This window comes from Castor canadensis, chromosome 1, assembly GCF_047511655.1.
Source record: "Castor canadensis chromosome 1, mCasCan1.hap1v2, whole genome shotgun sequence".
In the NCBI taxonomy this organism is placed as follows: Eukaryota; Metazoa; Chordata; class Mammalia; order Rodentia; family Castoridae; genus Castor; species Castor canadensis.
This window is the reverse complement of record NC_133386.1, coordinates 66,487,638-66,510,118: the sequence shown is the minus strand read 5'-3', so window position 1 is coordinate 66,510,118 and position 22,481 is coordinate 66,487,638.

Sequence of the window (22,481 nt, the reverse complement as noted above, 5' to 3'; positions counted from 1 at the left end):
ATAACTGAATCAAAAAGCTGTAGGGGCATAACAGAAGTGGTGGAATGACTGCCTAGCAAGGGCAAAGCCCTGAATTCAAAACTCAGTACCATCAAGAAAGAAAAAAGGATGTTGACAGGGATTTCAAGAGATGCAGCACAAGTTATCTTTAGGTAACACACCCATCAAATAAACTTTATTTCACACCATAAAATGAAATGAGACAACTGAAGACACCAATTCAACTAGTCGGTTTTCTCTCTCCATGCCTATTCCTCTGCCCTTGAGCCAGATGAGCCCTGACTGGCATCCTCCCGGATCTCCTAGACTTTTTCTGAATGATACTTACTTGTGTAGCTGATGACTCAAGCCTTAACTTGAATATCACTTCTTCTAGCAAGCCATATCTACCTGTGTCCCTGGCACCCTGAATTTCCTATACTATATTTTATTCTACTGCTTCTGCCTATTCAAATTTCACCACATAGAAATGCTTTGAAGTCAAAGATCATAGCTTATCAACATCATATCACAAGAGCCACATCTGGATGGTTTCTCACTATGCGTCTGTTAAATCAAAGTAGAGAAGGAAGGTGAAAGGGAGAAAATAGGGAAAAGAAAGGTGAACAACTAGCACCTTGTCCCTTCAATAATGGCCAGCCTACCAGAAATTTCAAAAGCAAGGTGACATATGACCCAGATTCAGCAGTGGCACAAAGTCAAGGGAACTTATTTATGTAGGTCCCTGAGGGAAGTCCAGGTTTTTACTTGCATCAACCTAAAGTGTAGTTTTACATACTATTTTCATAACAAATCCAGGAAAAAGAATTTCTCATACTGGCTATCCTTGTTGGTTTTAGTTTTTCTAAGATTAAAGATTAAAATACCCACAAATAATTAAATCTAGCTATATGGAAAAGCAATTCCGTAATAATTAGTAAATAAAATGGCAATACCATTTTGTATCATTTGCAAAGACTTCCTTATAGTGAATACTCATAAAGGAACAAGAAAAAAGGTCCATCATATTCTATAAAGATTTTTGATTAAATATATATATTACACACTGAGGTTAAGACTGAATCTCATTTATCTTATAATCAACAACTCACTAATAACTTGGATACTATGAGTTGAAACCCAATGGGAATTTCTCTTATCATGAAGACTATGGAATCTCACCTTAGGATCTAGATTGAGTTTTCATTTGGGAAGAATCAAATAAATGATTTATAAATGTCTCAAAAATTTACATTTTATAACATTAGTGAATAACATAAATTTTTTATGCTTTTGTAATTCTATAAATTTAAATTACAATTAGTTCTTTTATGATTTCTTCAAGAAACTCATCAAAGTTATAAGAAGTAACTGCTTTATGTTTCTCTTGAAGTTATATTTTCTTCTCTTTTTATTTTTGTTGGTCCTGGGCTTTTCACTTGCTAAATAGGTGATCCATACATAAGACATGCCCCCCCCCCGGTCCTTTTTGTTTTAATTATTCTTCAATGAGTGCTTCATGCTTTTGCCTGGACCTATGTATCTAGGATGACAAGCACTCACCACCGTGCCCATCTTTTTGGTCTAGATGGGGATATTGTTAGCTTTCTTTGGTGGGGCTGGGCTGGCCTCAAACTGTGATCCTCTCAATCTCTGTCTCCTGAGTATCTGGGGTTACAGATGTGAGTTGCTACACTTAGCTCTATTTTCTTATTGGTGCAATTGTAAAATGAATTATGTAGGCTCTTCAGACATAATTACTAATAAGATCTTAAGTGTCAATGGAAAAACATTACATCAGAAACAATATGAGACAAATCTCAATAATGATAGATATTTCTTAAGAACAGATAGTGTACCTCAGAAAAATAACTATCTTATGTATACATGAATATACATGACTAACATACATGACTAATACTTAACTACTAATACGTAATATACATGACTAATACTTATGCTACCAAGTAACCAATCAATTCAAGGACACAACAAATTTATTTTTCTCCACCTCAAATTCTATGATTTCTTCACTCACACAGTCAAATCCACATTTTGGTCATCATTTATTCATTAGTATCCATGTGATTTGCTCCTCCATATATCTTCTCTGTCCTGTTTTGCTCTCCACTCCAGGAAGATGGCCTATATGAATCACATACATGCTTTTTCATTCATCTGGTTTCTTGTTGATTTTAACCAATAGAGAAATCCAGCAGAAATTTGGAGAAAATGAGGAGGGGTAATGACAAAATATTTCTTGGTTTCCCCTTCTCTTTTCAAAGTGACCCCAGGCTAGCCAATATTTGAAACAAAAATCACCCAGATAGCATATGACACCTGACTGTCCTTCTCTGGGTCCCAATAACTGTGTCTTCTTCTGGTCACTTTAGGTCTAAATGTGGTACCAGCTCAGCTACCACTGACCCAAGATAATTGTGGCACCCCCCTCATCTCCCAACTCCCATGTTTTTGCTACATTAACAAACACACCAAAAATTATTCCACATTCAATATTCCATGTTTTCTATCATGACAAAATTGATACAGAAAACATATCTCTTTCTACTATCTTAATAAACATCCTTTTAAAAGCAAACTATTTAGATCATTTCTTTAATTGCCCCATTTAATTATTTTATAAATCCAGACTTATAATTTACATATTCCTTATTGACAATATTTTTATCTGGAGGAAAAAAATGAACTAAAATTTAACCAGAAATTACATAGGTTTGGTCTGTTGTGATAAGCACAGATGATTCTTCTCTTTTGCTCTAATAATTTTTTAAATATTAAATTAACTATTATTTTAATCTATGTTATTCTATTGCTGTTGATTTGAAACTTCTTGTAGCCCACAAATGCTCTATTTTTTTCTGAGGTAGAAAAGCTCAAATCATGTCCAATAATCTACCTTAGTTTTCACTCCAAAATGGAATATTGATTGATCTATGTAGTGAAGCCATGCATGACATTTCCTTAGTAAGGTAGATCAAAGATTTTGGGGCTAAGAAGGCTACAAAATGTGGGAGCTATCATTAAGAAGATTAATGTAAGTTATTAGTATACAGATGATTATCTACTTTAAATGATAAAATTAATTATAGATTAAAAGTTTAAAGCTGACTAAAGTTACCATAAATGCATCAAAATCCAGAAAATAATATAATTTTAGTGAATGCAAACCCTTCATCTCTATAGTAAATTTTCTTTCTTTTTCAAAATACATATTCTTTGAACATCACTTCTTATAATTTAACAGGGTTGTTTGTTATAGAGAGAATAGAAAGATGCTTCAATTTTTCATGCAGCAAAGTTGAAATCAAATTTTGTTTTTTATTATTGATAATCACTTGCTGGTTTTATTTCTGTCACAGTCCTGTTTTCTACAAATAGAGATATTCTGATAAATTCTGTATTATGTAATTCTCATTGTAAGAGAAAAAAAATGTGTGAGTCAAAAATACTTATGGACTGTGCCCTGGATAAGAAAAACCTTCCATTTTAGAAAGTTATAGATGATCACTAAATCCTCAGTTAGCAATTTAATCTTCACACAAGCCCCTAGCCCTTTTTGCTCTGGTTATTTTTGAGACAGGGTCTTGCTTTTTGGCCTGGCCAGCCATACCAAGTTACTGGTTGAGATGGAGTCTCATGAACTTTTTGCTCAGGCTGAACCTGAACCATAATGCTCCTAAGTAGCTATTATTATAAGCTCAAGCCAGTGGCAATTGATGAAGTGTTTTTGTTGTTGATGTTGTTTATAGTTTGGTTTTGTTTTTGTTTTTTTTCATAACTGAAACTGTTAGATGGAGCAGTTTGGCTGCTTCATTGACTACTGTCAGATAGTTCTCCGTGCCCAGCTGCAGCAGCAACTACCCAGGAGCAGAAATGGTGAGTACTCTAGGTCAGGCAAGGAAGGAGGCCAGACAGGGAACTGTTGTTATTGTTCCCAAAGCTGGCAGGGCTGGGAAAGAGTGCTTCCACTCCTGAAGATCCATGGGGGTGGCAGCTACTTTAATTTTAGCATACCTTTTTTTTACAAAAACCAGGGGACCTCTCAGCCAACTATCTGCTTGTTAGGCAGTTCCTTGACCCGTCATCATAACAGCTATGGCTGTTTTAAACATCTCATGTCTTCTCAGAAAGACTCTTTGCCATCCACCAGTGCCTTCAAATCAGCCTCAGACATCTGAAATAATACTAGTTCCAGTCATGGTAACCATCATAACTACCTTGGTTGCTACTAACACCATGGCTTCTGGTTCAGAAAAGGTTGCTTCAGTTGAGGCAACTCCAGACAACTTGCAACAGCTGTTGGAGACTGTGATTCAGCCATGACAGCTTTAGATGAATCTTAGATGACCCTGCCTACAGCAGATCCAGATAATTCTACCACAGCTACTTCACAGATTCTTGCAACTGTCCTCAAACTGGTTAGGGAGCAGTTCTCCCTTTCCCAGAAAAGCTGGGTCCTGTAGGCCTAGTGTACTGTAAATGTCAGGTGACTAAGCAAAAGACTTTTGACTAGCAGCCAGGAGACTGTGCACATGTATGGGTGGTTGTATGAACACCCTCCCTTTTACACTATGCAGAGCACTTGGGAAACTTCTCAGAGAAGCCTATGCATTGTCCCACCTCACCCAAGTGCTGCAGCCTAAGCCTTAATAAAGCCTCATGGAAATGTTTTATTGTCTGTCTGTGGTCTCGATCATGGGTACAGTGGGATAAGCTGGCAAAGAGCTGACAACTCCTGGGCTGTCATCCCTAGGAACACCCAGCAGCAGCAGCAGTTGTAAGAAATTAGAGAGCAGCCAGGAGCAGAGAGTACAGACAGCTGAGAGTTTGAAGAACTGTGGAAGGACTGAGAAGAAAAGAGATGTTGGATGCAAAGGCAAAGGGCTGCAAAGTGCTAAGACAGAAAAAAATGATGAGCTGCAAAGAGCAGAAACTGCAGAAGAGCTAATGTCCCAGCTGCTGGAATAGTTACGAGGGCCCCTGAATGTCAAAGAACTAGATCTAGTTAGGGAGTAGCAACCCAGAGTGCCTAAGAACTAAGGATACCAGCACCCTCAGCTCAGAGCAGTAACACTAAGACTGAGTGCCCCAGCAACCTAAGCTCACAGGTGTTGAGACCAAGGGAGTTGTATTCTGCCTCTCAAGCTTTCCATTAGAATAGAGCAAAAAAAACCTCTCAGTAAATTGGTAATTATATTAGAATATTCCATGTACTAGTTTTTTTATTTTTCACACTTCAAATCTTTTTACAGCACTATCTACATCTTTCCACTGATAGAAATTATAAGATATGTTCATATCACAATTCAACCTAAGTAAAGTAGACAGCAGGCCAGAAGAGTAGCAAAAAGCTAATAATAGCCAGGCACTGGAGCCTCACATCTGTAACCCTAGCTACTCAGGAAGCAGAGATCAGAAGGATCAACTAATGTTTGAGGAGGACTCCATTTATCCAAAACAACTCAAATTCCCTTGAGTATGATCAAAATACTTTGTATGCATTCATGAAAACAAAATAACAAAATCCATTAAGATCATTAAAAAGATGGTATGAAAGAGTTCTTCCTCCTCCTCTTCCTCCTCCTTCTCCTCCTCTTCCTCCTCCTCCTCCTTCTCTTCCTCCTCCTTCTCCTCCTCCTCCTTCTCCTCCTCCTTCTCCTCCTCCTCCTCCTCCTCCTCCTCCTCCTCCTCCTCCTCCTCCTCCTCCTCCTCCTCCTCCTCCTCCTCCTCCTCCTTTTTTTTTCTTCCTTCTTTTGTGTTGCTGTGATTAAACTTTGTTCTTTTGTGTTGCAGGGCCTTTCTTGCTGAGCAAAAGCTCTACCACTATGCTACATAAATCCCCAACCCTGTTCTCCATCTTCTTCATGGTAAATGTGAAGAAACATCTCTTGCAACCACTGGAAAGCTGTGAAATGAATGTTGAACGAATAAACACAGAAGAGCCTAAATTCTTCAAGGTTGTTTCAAGGTACACTTATCTTGCCCTTGGAATTTATCTTGGATTTATACTTTATCAGAAAAACACTGTTTAATCCAGTTTGCATTAAGTTTTTCAAATACTTACAACTGAAGTTTTCCTAATGAGTATTATGGTAAATTAGCATTATTTCTAAAGACTTAGTGCTTGAATAAGAATCATTTGGCTTTTCACTGATACCTAATTCACAATCATGAAATTCCGTCTAACAAAAATTATTATGAACTGCATTGAATTACACAATTATCACAGATGCAAACATTTTTGGATCACATAATAAAAGGTTTTTAAGACTTCTGGTGTATCTCAAGTATAATTCTAATCAATGGTTTCCAGTTTATTCAAGTATATTAAAATTAATATATTATAATTTACATTGATATTTATTCAGCATAAAAGACCCCATAAAAGTACAAACTTCCTAAGTTGTTTAAGAAAAAACATTGGTTCTAGAATATTTTTAACAAGTTTTCAAGGTTAAGAAATATAGCCTAAACCTCACACAAGCAATATGGTTAAAGAATTTTCCCATTCATGATACATATTTTAGTATTTCAATTAGATAAATTTCAAAGCATGAAATTGGAAAAGAATTTACTTCTTCTGTTAGTAAAAGAGAAAAAAATCATAATTCCTTTAAGACTCAAAGCTCTTTTAACATTTTGTTCCTGAAAAGTCTACTATCCTTTGATTGAACATCATTAAAGCACTTGAAAGTCCCAGGCAGGAGAAGATCAAGTATATAACTCAGAATAAGAGAGAAAAGTAACCAAAGAGAGAAAAAGGGAAAAAGTGTTTTGTTTAATAGTTCCAAAAGGAACATGACAAAGGGCACTGTGTAAAAACGTTAAAATTCTTTAAGAGGCAAATACAAATTCATAAATGGAATGAAGTAAAAAGTAACACCCAGAAAAGTATAGACTTGTTTTACTTGATAGAATTTTTATCTTTAAAACAGAATAAAAATTACACTCTGAAGTTACCTGTCAGGATGGGGATGCAATATTAAAGAAATGAAACGAAGAAAAATGTTTCCATAATCTTTGACATCACATTTCTACTCCATATGCTTTTACATTCCCCACATTATTTCCTACTCAGGAAGACTTTCACTTGCATTTTTCTTACTCTTACTGTGAGACACACTGAAAGAGGCTAGGGTTCTGAAAAAATATAAACAAGCTTTTTGAAGCTAAATGGTTGTCATACTTATAGATATGTCTGCACCCTAATAAAATATACAGAATTGCTTGCAAGAGAGACTGAATTTTACACTTTTTGTGCAGGTGTTTGGCACTCATTTTTCAAATCTACAAGAGATGACTGGGCTTAAAACTTTTCTTGCTCTTCTCAGACACTATGTATCAGTTATATGCAAAATGTATTTTGCCCAAAAATGAAAACTTTCATGGATCTCAGTCCTTAATTGTGATAATGCTTTTATTAGTTATTGTTAAATCTTAATTCTACCATTCAATAAAAGAACAACACAAAAAATGAGTACTAAGAAGGTAATATTTTTATTTTCTGTTTCCTGGAAACATTTTAGTAGCTATTTCGGATGCAAGACTTCCTTACAGTGTCCCTGAACTCAGAGGTTTTCAATGTAACTTGGGAAACAAGACATGGAGGGACAAGATCGTAATTTTCTATGCTCCATAATACAATCTGTATATTGTATAATTAGAATAAAGTAGGCATTTTACATTTTAAAATGTGAAAAGTGTTTGACTATAAAGGACTTTTATGTAGCCCTTAAAAAGATGAAAGCTCCTTCTATCTCCTTTTTGGCACCTTAATTTAAATCCTTGTTCAAATGGATTATCCCCCTACTTTGTGGTACTTCTCAGATAAAACATCCATTGAACATGCTATTTTTTAAAAAGGAAGTATTATCTTGCTGAGGTTGTGGCTCAAGTGGTATCTAGCTCCTGCCTAGCAAACTCTAATCCCTGAGTTCAAATCCCACTACTGTCAATAGATAGCTAGATAGATGATAGATAGATAGACAGATAGATAGACAGATGGAAATGTTCTACTTCTGTTTGCCACTTAACTGATCGTTTCACTTCAGTCATCATACATTAAACACCACTCTGAGCACCAGCTTTAAATCACATCACCTTTAGTAAAAGGTCTACTATATGTATATCACAGCTTTTGGTGTCCTCTGCATTTCTTCCCATTTTATTTCTTTAGTCTCATCTCTGACAGTTTCTAAAAAAAGTTCCATTGCTCTAGCTAGTGTGACACTGATTTATTTGGAGTTTTCTAAAGGTCCAATGTCTATTCTGGCCTTCTGTGATATCTTCTGCCTTCCAAAGTTCATGATTATTTGTAAAGGAATATTTTCTTCTGCAAGTATCCAAATTTACTCACATTTTAAAATAGTCCAACCATCACAACTAACATGCCTACCCTATTATTCTAGTGTTAACTGATCATTTTTTCTTCAAAAATATTGCCTCATTTCTACTCCATGACTTAGTGCCTTGCCACATTGGGCCTAAGAAAATAAATGTTGTCAAATTAATGATCGCATCATAGCATACATGGTCGTGTGGTGTTCCTACTTAATGCATATTTTGAAAATAAATATCATTTCTTATGTTCATAAATACGTTTCAAGTGGCTAAAAGGAAAGCGCTCTGATATAAATGTTTTATGTCTCTGATGGTATCAATCAAAGTTATTAGAGAATGAAATTAATGAATAAATAGACTGAGAGATTGGGTCTGTGTTTTTATTTTCTCACCCGTAAGTTTATTTATTTACCCTGTGCTCTAAAATCCTGTGGTTTGAACTCATCTAACGTTTTCTTTTATCTCTGAAGTTTAACATGAAATTGTAAGTTTGATAAAAAGCTCTACTAAAGTCTCATTTTGTTTGAAAATTGGCTAAAAATTGTCTGCCTCTATCTAAATTACCTAGAGAATTTAAAGTCAGTAAATGTTACCACATTGTGCACCACCCCCCATAATTTTTAGTTTTGCTCTTCCCAAAAATGTTTATGGCAATAGCTTGCTGCACTGTGTTCAGCAGTGTAACTACTTTTAGTTGGGTTTCTTGTCCAAGATTTGTTTTAAGATTAGTCTCCCAATTTTTTTTTCATTCAAGAAAAATTGAAGATGGATTAATTAAATTACATAATTGTAGGATTTTTCAAAATTTGTGAAGGCTGGCAGAGTGGTTCAGGTCATAGAGTACTTGCCTAGTAAGCATGAGGCCCTGAGTTCAAACCCCAGTATGGCCAAAAAAAAGTTTATAATGACATTTGTTATTGCAATCATAAAATGACTGTAGTTGTCTACATATCCTTATGTTGTAAATGTGTAGGTAGAAATTATATTTTTGTATTTTTCCATGTCTAAGAAATGTGTAATGTGAAAAAATCTCTACTTTCAATAGTTCCTCTATTTTCTAATATATTTTAGCAGTCCTTTAGAATGGGGAATGTCTGCAGGTCACTTCTTTTCTTCATAATGAGGTAAAATCACTAGATTTTACTTTCTCAGGGCTACTACTGATGAAAATTTTGCAAATCTGAATGAAAGGTATGAACTTTAAATGCTGATTCAAGAAATGCAAACAATCTTTATATTTAGCAAAGAGATAGAAAGGAATTAGCAAAGAGAATACACACGAACAGCTTGTTCAAAAACATGTTTTAAGATTTTGATTTTCCTTTCTCTCTACCACATCCTTGTTTTAATTTGCTGCCAGTTTAGAATACTCAAATATATCTGCTGAGAAACAAATACAGATCCCTTATGTTCCAAGAATGATTAAGTACATATTCCCTCATTTTGACCTTCCAGGTGATATATGTTAACAATCTTCTTTGAACCTCCACAAGTAAGTAATTAATCTAGTTCTGTATCTCGAGGAGTCATGGATTTGTAAGGATAACTAGTACAGAAGGCTGCATCCAGCTACCAAGTATATTAATTTTATGTAAAAACTTGCATTTAAGGACTTAGTACTGTGTAAGAAATGTATATGATTAGTTAAAGAACAAAACTAGATACAATATGGTTAAGAGGAGAAGCAAGAAGAATGTTTAATGGTCAAAATAGCACTCTTTTTTATATTGCCTTATTTATTGATTTGAGATATTTGCCTTTATGTTTTTTTCTATTATTAATTATACTGTAGTAGAACAGTATATCTGAATTATTTCTAATTCATTTTCTTTCTCCTGAAATGTTTATATAGGAAATTTATCAGCTATAGTTTCATTAAATACAAAGTACTTTGTTAAAATTCTATTTAGCTATTATAGAAGCAATATTTTCATCCTGCAATGTGTCAAAACAACACAAGAATAGAAAGAGGAAAACAGATCACTCATACATAACCACTGTCACTATTTTGTCATTTTTCTTTGAGTCATTTGCTAAATATATTTTTTGGAATTGTGATTTTTGTCTTGCTTTCACATTTGACAAAATACTTGCTTAATCTTGGCTATTATAAAGTCTTTCTAAATGGATAGGATGATATCCATTTTGCAAATGTACTATCACATGAAGAGTTCAATTTTGGAGCGTTCAGGGTATTCTGTTTTTCACTCACCCTCATCATTATCCTCATTGTAAAATTATTTTTCACTTCTATAACCAGTTTGTCAATTCATTCTGTACTTCAAAACAGCAAATACATCTCATCTTACATTAATCTTCTTGACATTAGAATATATTTAAAATTAGGAAATATTTAAACATCATTGAGTCATCTTTATCTCCTAAATTTCATCTGTCAACAAATTCTTTTAGCTAAAATTTTAAGTTATACCCAGTGTCAGACTGTAGCTTCTGTTTAAGATGTACAATGTTGAAGAGTGTTGCTCTCACCATAAGATAAAAAAATCATTTAAAAATATAAGTTTTGTTACTATCTATAAGATAGCTGAGTCAAAAGACAATCAACTAGCCTAAAATCTAAGAAAAAACACCTATTTTTATCAGCATTAGACACTAGCTTATCTTGGCCATAAAACAAGAGGAGGAATAGCTGCCAACCTAATCTGTTTAGTCAAATGTGACTAACATTAGAATATAGAAGTCTAGAAAGCATCACCTTGTTTTTTTTTTTTGGTGGCAATGGGACTGGAACTCAAGGTCTCATGCTTGCTAGGCAGACGCTATACCACTCCACCAGCACCAGAAAACTTCAGGTATGAGGAAGTTTGTACCTACTTGCATTTTCTACTCCATGAATCACATAATGGAGACACACAAAATTCAGAGACACACATAATGTCTCTAAATAGGGACCATTCAGAGAAAGCCTCTCTTTACACTGCAGAAAATATGAGACCCTTTGACTGTACGCTTCTTTCATAAGGAACAAGAATTAGTGCTCTGGAGAAAAGGCAGCCAGTCCTAACATTCCCATGGTACAAGTGAAGAGCCATTGTGCTTGGAGTAAGGGAACAGAAAATAAATAAATAAACAACAACAACAAAAATAAAACTCTAGAAGAGGGTACAGAAAACAGTCCCATACCATATTATTAGCTATTTCTTACCACTCGGGAGGGAAGTGGCCATAGGAAAAGCCCACCATCAAGACAGAGTAATGAGGTGCCTACTGAAGAGTGAGATTTGACAAAGACCAAAGAATATTCCACACACTCCCCACTACAAAGCCAGCAAGTAAAGAGTTACAAACACACATTAGCTTTTCCTGGTAGAATGGTGAGAAGTAGCTTTCATGAAAAATTTACACTTAACCAACTAAATTGTTATTCCTTTTTTTTTGTCTGTTTGCTATGCTAGAAACCATATCCAGTAAAATTATATTCCTTACAACATGCACTTGGCTGGAAACATATTTTTCCTTACTGTGATACAGAAGATCTTATTTTCACAGAAGGTATTACTGTATTATTTTCTCATATTTAAGGCACTTTTCCTATTACACATTGTGTTAAGATAAGATAGGTCATAAATTCAACTTTTCCTTATCACAATCTCATTTCATGCTTCTTTGAGTATTAAAAAACTGAAATGCTACTTTTTCTAGAATTGGAAAAGTATTACAATCACTGTTAAAATATCTCTTCTATGCAACGTTTTATATGTAACAAAATAAAAGAATTAGCTCTTGAGTCTTTTCCTGCTCAGTAACAATGCCATTCAATTTTCCCAGTGCTACTGTTCGTCTTTCACTATATAAACATTTCCAACATAAATACAATTTCTCATATCAAGTCTCTTCTTTCAGTTACCTGACTTATTGCATGTATTTCTCTTGATTTCTTTGCTTTAAAATTTATATTAGCATCTATGTTTTCTCCTTAAATATGTGCTAGACAAAAATCTTTCCAAAATGATTTATAGACAGGACATTTATAGGGTACTAGCAAGCACTAAGATAAGCTTTCATTCATTTTTTTCAATCTGCTTTGCCCCTGTGGTCACCTTTCTAATTTCTACCATTTGCATTTTAAATTTCTTTTCATTTTTGTTATCTTTTTAATTTTCTTTTATGCACTTATTCTTACTATTCAAAAGGGTTAAAGTCAGAGAGTTGGAAATATGTTATCATAATGCACTATTTCTCCAATATGGTTAACATTAATGTGAATTCAATATCTGAGTTCTTTTTATTGCTACCAAAATTACATCCACAGCAATCTATGTTGCTAATTATTCTAAAGTAATCTCCACATTTACAGAGTCCCTAAATCCTAAAGAACTATTCATTGATTTTTAAATTAAATTTTGAAAGTAAATATTGCAGAAACATAAATGGAATAAAACTGTTTCTTCTCAAATAAGTGTTTCTCAGCAGGAGAAGCTCTCTTCTTCCCTGTTACTATTTTCAGTCATTTTTGCTACTTAAATGTCCACATAATTCCATGTTCTATACTCTTCCTCATTTTTCTCCAAAACTTCCTTTACCACTTTTTTTTTTTTTTACCACTTCCTTTACCACTTTTCTCTAGAAATCTTGGCTTAATCTTTGCCTACTAAAGTCAAGGGAGAGGGTGGGGTGGGGGTGAGACGGCACAAACAATATATGCATATATGAATAAATAAACCAAAAAATAAATAAATAAAGTCAAGGATTTAACAAGTGAGAGAAAAATTTTCCTGAAACACTTTGAAAGGAAAGTTAAATGTATAAACATGACAGAATGGCAAATGTGCATTAAATATAATTCTGTCAAAAAACAGGAGGTCAACACTGTAGTTGTTTTTTGCGTAAAAATAGCTACATGTTTCTTTTGCCATTCCCATGTTACAGCCCTGCCAACACTACAAGAGTGGAGCATTCACTTAAGGATTTAGAATATTCCCGTTATGGTACAGACTATACTAAGAGAAATGGCTAGATATAAGGAAAAGCTAGTATTGCATGTGCCAGCACGGATCAATTTGTAACATTTGCTCAAGAAGCTGTATACCTAAAGAATCTTAAGTTCAATCATGGTTTCACAGAAAATATCACCTGGAAAAATTGGTGATTTCAGCTCTAAGTGCGAGAGAAGAATTTGTGGCACAAACACTATGTATTTACTCCTGTTTTCTCATCCCTAAATTATAAAGATCCCAACACCTTTCTTCATTCGATTTGATAGAAAATACTTAAGGTTAGGGACTTTCTTCTTAAGAAACGCTGGACAAATACATCAATATCTACACATGGGAGTAGAAACAGTTTTTCATGCAGGAGAAAAGGAGCCATAGAAGATTTTTAAAGGCATGGATGACTGGACTAGAGCAGAGGGAATCTGAACAAATCCTCATTTGTAGAGGCAATAGAAATAGATGAATTCACATGAAAGCAAGTGTGTGGGTGTGTGTATGTGCAAGTCTGTGTGTGTAAGAGAGAGAGAGAGAGTCCATTTCAGTCATCTATTGCTAAAGAATCAGCCACCTCAGAACATTATGCATCTGAACAACCATTTATTTGCTAGATGCTCAAAAAAATAACAACTTGATCTGGACTCACAGTTAGCTGTTGTGTTCACTTCTAGCAGGATCATTTATGTAACTAGTCATTTGATGGCACCACTTTGGACTGAATGGAGCTAGATGGCCAGCCTCACATGTCTGGCAGGGTGTGTTGCCTGTTGGCTTGTTTCTCTCCATGTTCCCTTATCCTCTAATAAGTCAAACTAGCTTTCTCACATGGGCTTCTAAGGAGAATATTCAAAAACAACAAACACAGAAACAGCAAGTCCTCTTAAGTCTGAGCTCCAGAGCTCACACAACTACTGCTTTTACCATACTCTTTGATTAAGTCAAGTTTCCCAAGCCAATGAAGATTCAATGGGGGGAACACATTCCACTATTTAATGAGATGAGGTACAAAATATTGTGACCATTGCAATCTACACGGGGACTGTGTAGTGCTGGCAACATGAAAACACAAGAATAGTTTCTGCAAACAATTTTCATGAGACTAGAGAGAAATATCATTATTCCAAGTATTAAGAATATTAAGAAAAGTAACAGGAGAACATTTCTTTCATCTATTCACAAATTTAATCACAGAATTCATGTCTTAATAATCTTTTCACTTACATAGAAGAAAGAGTACATGTCATCTAGTTAGATATAAAGCTTTGTTTTATTAATAATAAATAAATTAAAAATGTATACAGTTGGTTATGAAGGAAAAACAAAGAAGTTTTCTAACGTTTTCTATATTTCTGGGTATAAGAAGCAATTTTACTGTAAATGATAGGATATATAGTACATTTGAATTGAGCAGTCTGGAAACTACATACAGGGATGTTTTAATCAAATGGACAAGGAAGCCTTATGTATTTCAATGTGTTACCAATGTTAAAGAAAGAACTTGCAAATTGGATAAAAAATTGTTGTATATTTTCCAATTTTAGAGCAATACCCACATTAGCATTGAAAATGTGAAGCCATTTATAGGCTACTTCTGTTTCAATGTAAAACTTCTTACAATGTTCACACTGGCTAAGCACATATTAAATCTGTACAACGTTTAAATGAGATACAAATTTTACAAATATTTCCAATGAGAGTTTTGCCACTTGAAAATCAAATTTCAAATTCAAGTATTGGAAAATTAGTGGTTCATTATAATAAATATAATAAGTAGCTGTGTATTTACCCCCTTACGAGAATAATAAAGGATAACACACTAATTAATGGCCATTTTATATCTGGAGCAGAAATCTGAACAAATCTTCACTTGTAGAGGCAATAGAGATGTATGAAAAGATTGCAGCTTTTTTTTTCAGTCATGAATAAGACTTACTTGAATGTGCCTTCAAGATTTTAAAGGTCTGTCAGGGTGATTATATAAAAAGTATATGGACTTATAAGGTAATTAGAAATATGATTAATATAAAAAATGAAGTTATGACATTGGACATGGTGGTGCAGGTCTGTAACTCCAACTACTTGGGAGCAGACGGATTAAGAGTAGGAGGCCAGCCCATGCAAAGTTAGTGAGACTGTCTCAAAAAAACAAAATAACAACAAAAGAATGGGGGTCATGCCTCACGTGGTACAGTACTTACCTAACATGTGCATGGTTCTGCCTTTGACTTTTAGTACTGCAAAAAAATAATAATAACGGTGAAATGATATGAAACTGTGATTTAAAGAAACATACAAATAAATAAAGCATAGTTAATTGAAATGCTAAATTATATTATTTGAATAAATTGCAGAAAACTTTTTTAGCTAGAGCAACATAATAATCAAACATCCTTGAGATTAAAATATCGCTACAACATGAATTATCTATAAAATTCATGTCTCTGCTCTTACTCAGACATTACCAGCTAACAGACACTTGTTACTTTCTGAACATGTTCTATAGCTGATTAGTGTTGGAAGGAAAAAACATCATATTGTACATTTCCCCCAAATAACTACTGTTACAAAATAAATGTGGTATGTGGTCACATCCATCCCTAAGTTTCTAAAGCTTTTAACTTGATGTTTCCTTGAAGTTCTGCCTTATTTTCTCAAGAACCACAATACCTATGATGCAGCTGATATGTTTTCTTGCATTCTTCCTAAGGGTAAAATCAATTTTCCTTGCTTTGATATTTATCTGCATTTTCTACCTTTATAGGCCTTCTTTTCATCTTTCTTTTAACGTAAGTCCTAGCCTGACACATATTCCCTCAACACTGATCTCAAAATCTATTTCCTCTGGAAACACTTACTATTCAAATTGAATTATTTTGTGTATATCCCAATTAATTGTTAGAATGAGATGTGGTACAATGCAAAAAAACATGTAGTCTCAACTCTATTTGCACAAATGTAAAGAAAATTATTTCAGACTAGAATACTGAGATCTTTTGTAATTTTTTTGTAAACTTTGTAAAGAATTTAGACTTATTCTCTGAATCATTAAACACATAAAATTAATTTAAGTATACAGTGCATGTGTTGATATGTTTAAGGTAAATTTCAGAAAAACAATGATACAGTAATAAATAAATAATGCAAACCATTAATTAATATGAATTGATATTGAATTTAACATGTTAGAAGTTATACAAAGGAATAATAGTTGATATATAATCTGTTTTCAAGTATTACTAGTGATTGGAATTTTAAGAAACTAATATAGTGATAATTATGTAATTTTCATATTTATCCAATCCAATATCTACAGTGATATTCTCCAGCAAAAGAGTATGAATTTCATTCCATTCCTGCAACATTATATAACTCTTTTTCACCATTAAAAACTCTCCCCTTAGGTTGGTGGAGTGGCACAAGTGATAGAATGCCTGCTTAGCAAGCCTCACATGAGGCCCAGAGTTCAAACCCCAGTACAACCAAAGAGGGAAAAGAAAAAAAAAAAAGCTAAGGATATTTTTGACCAGGAACTAGAGAAAAGGTGAGATCAAAAAGAATTAAACTAGAAGGTAACACACACGCACAGGAAATTTATGTGAGTTAACTCCCTGTATAGCTATCCTTATCTCAACCAGCAAAAACCATTGTTCCTTCCTATTATGGCTTATACTCTCTCTACAACAAAATTAAAAATAAGGGCAAAATAGTATCTGCTGGGTATTGAGGGGGTGGGGGGAGAGGGAGGGGGCAGAGTGGGTGGTAAGGGAAGGGGTGGGGGCAGGGGGGAGAAATGACCCAAGCCTTGTATGCACATATGAATAATAAAAAAATTTTTAAAAAACTCTCCCCTTTTTAGTCTTTCCCTTTTATTTACTTTGTCATCTATATTCTCACCATAATTTAAATAATAAATAGCAATAAATGAATTTCACAGATATTACTATATTCTCCCAAATAATAAAACATAGAAGTAATGATAAAGGTATAATAGAAAACATACAAAGAAAAAAAACATTGTTTCAAAGATAAACACTAGTGATTATCTACCTAACTTCTAGTTCATCCTTCTTCTAAATATAAATTTCTTTTCCTGTTCAATCCATATTCATGTTGCCTCTGTTTTGAAACTCAGAAAGACGTTCTGATAAACCATTGTGTTTTCCTGGTTGAGCATTTTCTGGCCAATGCTATGCAAAGGAAAATCTATGAGGGCCTCTAAGAAATATTTTTTGGTCTGGACAAATACCTGAATACAGCAGCTATAGTGGATGAAAATTTCTTCCTACAAGCCATAGCATAGTCATCCCTAGGAAAAGGGCAGAACCAAGAAAGAGTACATCAGATGTGTAACCAGAATGAATAAACACTCTGTTTCCTTTGTATTATTGCTATACTCACAATAATGATGTATGTCTTACTTTTTAAATCACTTTGAATTAGTGATTTTTTTCTGTAAAGAAATAAAAGGCATTTTAACTCATACAAATGAATAACTCAATAATTACAGATAAATTTGTGGAGTTTTGTCTTTTAAAATCATGATGGCAAGAGTCCATGGGAACCTGTTCTTGAAAAACAACAAAAAACTTTTTTTCCTGTCAGTACCCACCTACCTTTTTCATACCACATATCATTCTTTGAATGACCGTCACTACCTAGTCTCTGCTCTGTTTTTGTTCTTTTGCTGTTCAGAGAAGCCTCAACACTGATGATACTCACTAAGAGAAAGAGAAAGTTATAGATTAAATTAAATCTATATAAACTACACATTGAATTATACACATGTAATTAAAGCATGATGTATAACATATCTGAAATACCAAGGCAAACCACCCTTGAACAATCAATATACACTTTAGAAAATGAAGGACAGGAATGTAAAAACAGGTCCTGTACAATTCTGTACCATTCTTGTTTTCCTTGTTCCTAAAGCAGTTCTGATTTTGCCCAAAATTGCTCTGCAATTTCTGCCTTTAACTCTCTTCTCAATTAAGCCTTCACAGCAGACCATCTAGGGAAACAGAATGTATCATACCACAACTATTATTATCTCACCTTTCTCCTTTTGCTATTAAAATGGAAAAGTTTCAATGAGTTCTAGCAGACATTGTGGAGGTGTTCGCTGTTGTAGCTGTGAATATACTCCAGCCAAATTGCCTTGTTACAGTCAAAAATAAGAAAAATCCACTTCATGGTTGGGTGTTTTTCCTATTAAAATAGCTATTTACTTTCTCTTGTTTTTATAAAAACTGTCTGTGCAAGTACTTTAGGCAATTTCCAAATGTTCCTTTAATTTAATTAGATTTTAAAAACACTCAAAATAGCAATGTTCTGGGAGATCATTTGAATTTGGGACACATTTTGAAATAAATTTTGCCTACCAACTCCATGTTTATAAATCTAAAATGTGCTTAACAACTGAAATATTATCATTTCACTCAGGCTGCTAAATCCATCATTATATTCTAAGTCAATTATTGTCATTGTCATCACATGCAACTGAACATCATAATATTTGTGAACTACATTCATATTACAGCACTATTTATATGGTATATGCAAATAATAAATGAATGAATCCTGTAGGGCAACCTCAATCAAAGTAGAAAGCATATACTTGGTCTGGAAGACTGTGTATTGTATCTAAAGAGGCCCACCACTCATCAGCTCCGATTCAAGGCTGAAAGGTACAACTATTTATTATCAAACCCATCTTTTCAAAAGAAGCTGAAATTTCAGGTTTGTAAATAAAAACTTCAGATTTTCCAATATTGTCTACTATTTCAAAAGACTACAGGGAAATGCAAGCAAATTTCAACTATAGTGAGATATCACTTTATAGCCATTAGGATGATTATTATCAAAACAAAACAGAAAATAACATGTATTGGGTAAAATGGTTACAAATTGGAACACTTGTGCATTGCCGTGTAAAGTATAAAATTATGCAGACACTGTGGGAAATGGTTTGGGTTTTCCTCCCAAATGTAAGCAAAGAATAACTATTGCTGAAGGAGGGAGGGGAGGGGGGAGAAATGACCCAAACAATGTATGCACATGTGAATAAATGTACAACAAAAAAAATTAATTTAAAAAAAAGAATAACTATTGAATAATTGCTTCTAAGCATATACTTGAAAGAACTGAAATAAAACAAATATCTATACACCAATGTTCATAATGGAATTATTCACAATAACCAAAAGTGCCAACAAACCAAATATCCATGGACATATGAATGGATGAGCAAAATGTGGTACATACATGCAATGAAATATTATTCAGTTCTCAAAAGAAAGTTTTGACATATGCTACAACCTCAAAAACATTGTACTAATGAACAAAAACAGACACAAAAGAACAAAAGCTACATAATTCCATTTATTCAGGATTCCTAAAGTCATAAAATTCACAGAGACATATTCTCCAGAGCTTGTTGGGAGGGAGGAATGAAGAATATTGTTAAATGGGTAGAGAGTTTCAGTTTGGGACAAATATTTGTGGAGATGGATAGTAGTAATTGTACAACAATGTGAATATACTTAATACATAATAGAATTATAATGCAGTCAAGACTATCAAAAATTAATGTTGTAATGTCTATTTTACTATTTTTTTAAAATCTTTGTGTAACTATGATGACACATCTGAAAGTTGGATGTTGTTCTTATGTTATGAAGTCTGCTTTAACCATTGCTATCTAAGAAAATCACTTAGGCTTCAAAATCACCAAAGTCTTCCAAGCAATGAAACGCTGACTTCCAGCACGATAAAGAAGTAAAGTTCCACCTCACCCCTGTTAGAATAGCCATCATCAGCAACACCACCAACAACAGGTGTTGGCGAGGATGCGGGGAAAAAGGAACCCTCTTACACTGTTGGTGGGAATGTAGACTAGTACAACCACTCTGGAAAAAAATTTGGAGGCTACTTAAAAAGCTGGACATCGATCTACCATTTGATCCAGCAATACCACTCTTGGGGATATACCCAAAAGACTGTTACTCCAGAGGCACCTGCACATCCATGTTTATTGCGGCACTATTCACAATAGCCAAGTTATGGAAACAGCCAAGATGCCCCAGCACTGACGAATGGATTAAGAAAATGTGTTATCTATACCCAATGGAATTTTATGCAGCCATGAAGAAGAACGAAATGTTACCATTCGCTGGTAACTGGATGGAATTGGAGAACATCATTCTGAGTGAGGTTAGCCTGGCTCAAAAGACCAAAAATCGTATGTTCTCCCTCATATGTGGACATTAGATCAAGGGCAAACACAACAAGGGGATTGGACTATGAGCACATGATAAAAGCGAGAGCACACAAGGGAGGGGTGAGGATAGGTAAGACACCTAAAAAACTAGCTAGCATTTGTTGCCCTTAACGCAGAGAAACTAAAGCAGATACCTTAAAGCAACTGAGGCCAATAGGAAAAGGGGAACAGGTACTAGAGAAAAGGTTAGATCAAAAAGAATTAACCTAGAAGGTAACACCCATGCACAGGAAATCAATGTGAGTCAATGCTCTGTATAGCTATCCTTATCTCAACCAGCAAAACCCCTTGTTCCTTCCTATTATTGCTTATACTCTCTCTACAACAAAATTAGAGATAAGGGCAAAATAGTTTCTGCTGGGTATTGGGGGGGGGAGCGGGAGGGGGTGGAGTGGGTGGTAAGGGAGGGGGTGGGGGCAGGGGGGAGAAATGAACCAAGCCTTGTATGCACATATGAATAATAAAAGAAAAATGAAAAAAAAAAAAAGAAGTAAAGTTACTGGAAATTTCAGTCTCCTAATGCTTTTGTAATTTTCCCTAAGAATATCCAAATACTGAAAACAAAACAATAAAATAGCAGCAGCAACAACAACAATAAAAGTCCTCAAGCCTGCAATAAAGCATTTTTACAGAATTTGGGAAGGCTTCTTCCCTAAATCCTAAGCATTAGGAAAGGTTTATTAGGCAATGATAATATTTGCCATAGCTGGAACCCTTATCCTTGACTCACACCACAAGAATGGACATGATCATAAAGAATCCTACTTGTTTGGCAAAACCCTCCAGCTTAAGGATAGAGAGAAAAACTGACTTAAATGAACATATCTGTTGGTAGCCGAAAATGTGTTGTCTAGGGAAATGTTAAATTTTTAATCTTCTATTTTGACTCTTCATCTTAGAATTATCAAGGTAGCAAAGAAACCATGAACAATTTTCTCTTGTCATTTTCCAAATTAAGACTACCTGGAAAAAGAAATCCTCTGTCACTGCAGTGTCCAGAAAAGATCTCTTCGTATAGCCATGAGAAGATCTGAGTGGTATCTCACATTTAGAAAAAGGAAAAACAGTTTTTGTGCATCTGTGACTTCTGAAGTAGATCGAAGTTGCTATTGTACAGCTTCTGCATCATATCAGAGTGGCTTTCACATCAAAGAGAAAACATAGCCTACAGATTCTAATTAGAAAAACCTCAACAAACATGAATGATGTGTGAAGTAATCATGTTCCTAGGCTAAATACTTTCAAGGATCATTTAAACTACCCTGATTAATAAACGTTATTTTTAAATATTTATGTATATATAAAAAAACTGTTAACAGTAATATGACAAAAAGAAAGAAGTTTCGTTTAAAAGGTGGTGTGGAACACCTATTAAGTTAATGACAATCAATTAATGTTTTTTAAAAAAACATTAAAATGCAGTTAAAATTATTGCACAGACTTTAATAATTAGGTGAACATACTGTGTTAGTCAATTCTGTCACTCTAACAGAGAAAGTATTTATTTGGCTCACAGTTTCAGATGTTTCACTGTATGGTCAGTTGACTCCACTGTTCTGGGGCCTCTGTGTGGTGAGGTTGAACATCTGAGAGGAATGTGTGGTGAAGGCAAGTGGCTCACGTCAAGGAGAACAAGAGGTAGAGAGGAGAGGAAGGTCCAAAGGGAAGGTCCAGGGACAAAACATACCCTTTAAAAGCACATCACCAGTGACCTACTTCTAATGTCTACACCTCTCGATCATCCATTCAGCTATAAACTCCTCAAGATATTTGTCCATTAATTAGGTTAGAGCTCTCATGATCCAATCACCTCTCAAAACCGCATCGGTTGGCAACCAAGCCTTTAGCACAACCTATTCAAATCATAACACACACGGGATGTTTCAGGGAAAAAAAGTGACAATAAACAA